Here is a 5435-nt window from a genome sequence, read left to right on the forward strand (position 1 = left end):
AGGGACATAAACATTAAATTCTTATTCTGCTTCAGTCTTTTGCCTTGCCTTGCCTTGCCTTGCCTTGCCTTCCCTCTATAGAGCCATGTGACCACCAAAGTGAGGTGAAACTTCAGTATATGCTTAAGTGTTTTTTTAACTTAGAATCATCAGAGGATTTTAATCTTCTCCATTGACTAGTAATGAATGTTAGGACAAGAATGTGTGCAGCTGTGTAACAGTAATTTTTTATATTCATCCCCAAAGCATTGTGACACGTAATCACTGAGAGTAATCACTGAGCACAGCCCTGTTTTGGAAGGCTCTTTTATTGCTGAACCGTAGCACAGTCTTGTTTTTAAACATGATCCTCCTCCACTCCTACCCCTTCAATTTTATAATCAAAACAAGTCTTAAAAACAAAAAAAAAAACACCCAAACTTTTAAAAATTTGAATTACAGGGTGCAAGAAAAAGATTTGTAAGCCAGAGTATTTTAGGACAGATAATAAGGCCCACAAATATATAAGGAACAACCCCCTCTGAATGAGTGGGCTCTGTTTTCTGGCAGAATCTCATTGAAGTTCCTCTACCAGTGCAGAGGACAGCTGAGTCTTCCTTGGTAAGTGAATGAGTTGATTGTATTGCAAGACAATTTCTACTTGATCTTCTTCCAAGTGTGCAAAGCCATAAGTGATTGTGTTTGGACAAAACAGTTGTCGAAGAGATCAGACCTGGGAGCTCTGCATTAAGAATCCAAGTCCTAGTATTTATGCAAAGAGAGAAGTTGCATTAAGAACCAGCTTCCATCCTGCTTAAACCTGCTTTGTACTACAAAGCGGAGCCGTGAGATCCAGGAGAGAATTCACCCTCTGTTCGTAAGGGCTTGACATCAACTGGCAGTTCCCCAGACAAAGGGAAGGAGAAGGACAAAGAAAGCACACCAGAGAAAGGAGGTGGCTTGGATCAGAGTTCAGACCTATGCTAGCATAAAGTCCTCTTGCGCAGAGGTGCAAAAGTGAGATGAAAATTCAGGCTCTTGCAGCTTGTGACTTCATTTCCGTGGCCAAATTCATTTAGCTGTGTAGGCATGTGATTTGGGAGAGGTAACCAACAGCACTTCATGGGACAATCTTGAACATCAGCACCATGAGATGCCAGTAGTACAGCTTCCCTGTGGGGTTAAACTGCTGTAAGAGAGGGATGTTGGCCCCACTCATTGATGACTGGAGCTAATGAAGTTTTCTTTTCTTAATAATTTCAAGAACTATTTCTGTGACTGACTGTCTGTAACTATCCCAAGACTATTTTTGTGGTTTTCTGAATGCTATACCTCAGCAGCTGTATCATCGAGAAACCATTTGCAGCACATTGCAATGGCTTTATCACTCCCACCAGCTTGTGACTAGGTAACCCTGTTTGCAAGGCCGGCAGATGGCAATCTTTCTATTCATTTGCTCTCGGGTCTAACACTTCCATCTTAGTATACATAACACCAGTTGCATCAGTCAGTTTGGGGTAGAACTGGTGTCAGTCCTGGCCAGAAGATATTTTGTTCTCCCTGGCTGATGTTTCCATCCCAGATGTCAACCAGATGGAGAACAAGAAATAGGTCTATGTGAGAGCCTTGCTCTCACCAGGAAGCTCTGTAAACTGGACAAGGAGAGGTGCTAAACTCAAGGTCAGCTCAAGCACAGGCCAGTAATAACACCTAGACATCAGAATTTCACTGTATCTCATATATAGCCTGGACCTTTGGGGCTGTAACCCTGTCATTACCTAGGAGGCTTAGCCTCAGTTTAAAACGTTTAATTTTAAAGTTTGTAATATTTCTTTTTAAAGCTTAAGTGTCGCATTGCATCACAGGTTTCTAAGCAATATTCCTGGAGACTCCAGAGAAAAATGTATATTTAAAAAGTGAAGACTCAAATGAGGCCAACCTATTTATCAAAAGTGCCTTTCTATTTTAGGAGCTTGATCTGACTAACCAGGCACTGCTCTTTTTATTATGGGTCACTGCTTTTGCAAGCCTCCTTGTACTGACTCCTTTTCCTGCTTACATACAGGGGGCTGCAGTGCAGTTCCCCTGTTTACACTATTAGTTGTTATTTCCCCAGCTGCTGACTGGGTTATGACCCCAGTCAGATCACTAATAATAGCCTCCTCCCCTCTCAGGAAAGTGAAGAGCCAGCGGGGTTCAAGAAACCTGTCTCTTCTTAGAGCATCAACAATGTCTGGCTTCACAGGATTCAGGCTCTGGTGCTCTCTACTCTAATAACCCCCCACTGGCATCAGCAGGGGAACCTACTACACCTGCTTATCTGGCTCTCGGCTCCCCAGCACTGTACAAAGCAGCTGATGCCAGTTTTCCCAGTCCCTTGCCTTCCCTGTAATCAGTGTCCCCCCATTCTCTGGAGGATTGCCTGGAAGCCTATTGAAAAAGAAAGCTCTTCCCACTTGCACCTCTGGCTGTCTCCTTCTTGCTGCTACCTTATTTCTCCAGGTTTTGGAGGACTGAGAAAGAAGCCTGGTTCAGGAGGTAGCTGACTTTCTGTTTAATTCCTTAGCAGCTGAAATAACGTGGTTGTGCACACACACCTTGACAGACTTGAGATATATGTATTTCAGTCTGCTGCCTAAAGCAGAATATAGAAAGACTTACAATACTGTCATCCTTAAACAGATATATATTTTCCCTTTGTGGGCATAGCATTAACTTTCAGTTCCTTATTAAAACCACTCTGAGGGCTAAAGGCTTTGTACACTGCATTTTGCTTTCTCAAATTGCTCGTGTCGGTTCAGTGGGCTAGAGAATTAATTTCCCTAACCCTCCAGTGAGCTGCACTCTTCAGGGGTGGGTGCTGTTTTGATCTCAAATTTCCCACATAGATGTGTCCATAGGGATCTCATTCCATCCTTTTGCCATGACTTCCAGTCCAGCCAAGGTCTCTTAGAGGCTTGATTTGAAGACTAAGCAGCAGAAAACCACCACATTCTTGGAGAAATTATCCCAAGGGTTAACTGAAGTCATTATTTAAACATTGCAAGTAATTGCAGTTTGCAAGTCTGCATTTGTCAGAATTTAATTCCTAATCATTGGATATCCTTCTGCCTTCCTCTGCTGGATAAAAAGCAATTTACTATCAGAAGTCTCTTTCCTGTGTATGCATGAGAAGATCATGACCAAGGTGTGGCTGTGCCACACTATTTCAATGTGATTGTATCCAAACATCAGGTCACTTTTTGAACCCTTTGCAATCCTCTTGAAAAGCTTGATGTGCACGGCAGTAACCACCTTATTGCTGCTACATATGACTTCCTAACTTCTCGTTGACGTGCTGACAAACTTTCTCCTTGCTGCAGTATCATACCAAAAGCTTATTTCCAGTGGCTTCTATACTGTGACTTTTAAGTTCCTTACAGAATAGCTCCCTTCCAGGATATTGTTCTTTATCTTACGCATGTTTCGTGCATTTTTTTGCTCCTTGCTCTATGACCTTGCATTGGCCCTTTAAACTATATGTTCACTTTACCAGAAGTCTCATGTTGGCCTGTATAAATTACTTTCTAAGAAATTCTGATGCCAAATATTACCGGCAGTCATTTCAAGTTTATTCCTCACCTCAGCTAAAGATACTAAGAAGCTTCAGCCTTGGAAATAATCCCTGGGGCTCCATGTCTTCTTGTGTGCTAGTCTCTCCCTACAGCTGCCTTACAATCTATCATCTTCACTGATCTGCCACCCCTTGACACATTTAAGACAGATTCTGTAGCACGTTACTTCTTTAATCAGGTTGGGAGAGCAAAGCAAAGTCCTTACAGAAATTCTTTAGTGTATCTATAATTGGATAGAATAGACAGCAGAGATAATAAGGAAATCTCTTTCCTTTGTTGTCATATATGGAGTGTGTTTTTCTTGGCTTCATTAGACCTATGCAGATAAATGATGTTTTGCTTCTGTGTGGTTTCAAACTATCATCAACAATAAGAAAATGGAGGTAACTCATTTTTAAAAAAAAAAATTAAATATTTGGCTTCAGTTTTGTAGGGTCACCTTTTTTTTTTTTAATCTTTGTAATAAAACTGGAGGAAACATTTAAATGAAAACATAATTTTGAATTATATCTTCTTTAAAAGGCCACATTGAAAAGTGTAATGTTTAGAGACTTTTTTTCTTGTCAAGATTAATAAACCAGCAGACCTGCCACTAATTTAAGTGGAAAATGTTACCTACCCTTGCTCTGCAGAGCTCCAGTTTTGTGGTCCTTGTGAGAGGTACAACCCTCTTACTTCCCAGCTGATGTAGGATATGACATTCTGGGAGGGGCTGTGCATTTTTTCACTCATGTTAACGTGAGCACAGGCATTCAGCATCCTCCCCTACCTCCAGGGCAAACCACTGGCCACAGAATGCAAACTCTGAACACGTATTAGCAAAAACACTATTAGTGTTTATCAGTGTACTGGACAACTTAAAAGTAAAAATAAAGCAAATAAGGAAAGAGAGAAAGAAAAATTTTTATCCTTGAAACATTAATTTTAAGAGAAGTAGAAGGTACACATTCCCCTTCCACTCAAGATAACTGAGGTCAAATCCAGTATGTTATCACAGAAATGTAACAGCATTTCTGTAAATAAGTGAAATCTTGGAAAACTGTAAAAGTAGTATTAAGGTCTTGCATGTTTTTAGATGTTAGCCATCAACTACAATTAAGTGGTGTTTTACACTGAAGGTGCATGACACACTGAAGCCAGTGTGAATCGGCTGAAGACCAGGTGCTGGCAGCGTTGCTGTGGCAGTTTACGTCAGCACAATAGAATGGTGTCATTTACACCATGAAGGGAGAGCAAAGGACGTGACCCTGTCTTTACCCATGTAAGGTATTTTTGCACCTTCTATCTTTTTTCTTTTTTTTAAGGTATTTTTGCATCTTCTATCTTTTTTCTTTTTTTTTTTTTTTTTATTGCTAGTGCACATTCATGGGAAATACATGCAGCTCTAATTTTAATACAATAATAAAATAAATATCCTGATCTCTTTAAAAATTACAAATTAACAAACAGCCATGCCCATATGATGTTTGCAGAAAAGACTACACCAACGTACATGAGGACTTGAAAAAGAAATTGGTTGGAAAGTGAGGAGAAATTGGATTTAACTGGAGAACTCCCAGAAAGCAAACAAACAAGGCAAAGGAGAACAGGAGGCAGAAATAATGGGGTTGAAACCCAGTAACTCTTAAACACCAGAGCTGTTATTGACACTGATGGGGAAACGCACTTCTCACAGGACTATTTTTTATCCAGACAGTGTCTGAAAGAGAAAGCCAAGCTTGGGGAGTGCCAGGGAGCTGGGACATGTGAAGGAAAGAGTTAAGGTTGGAGTCACCCTCTCTGAAGTGCTCTGTGATGCTGTGCAGTGTTTCAGCCCCCAGAGCCTTCCTCCTCCCTCCCTGT

Source organism: Balearica regulorum, chromosome 1, assembly GCF_011004875.1.
Source record: "Balearica regulorum gibbericeps isolate bBalReg1 chromosome 1, bBalReg1.pri, whole genome shotgun sequence".
Lineage (NCBI taxonomy): Eukaryota > Metazoa > Chordata > Aves > Gruiformes > Gruidae > Balearica > Balearica regulorum.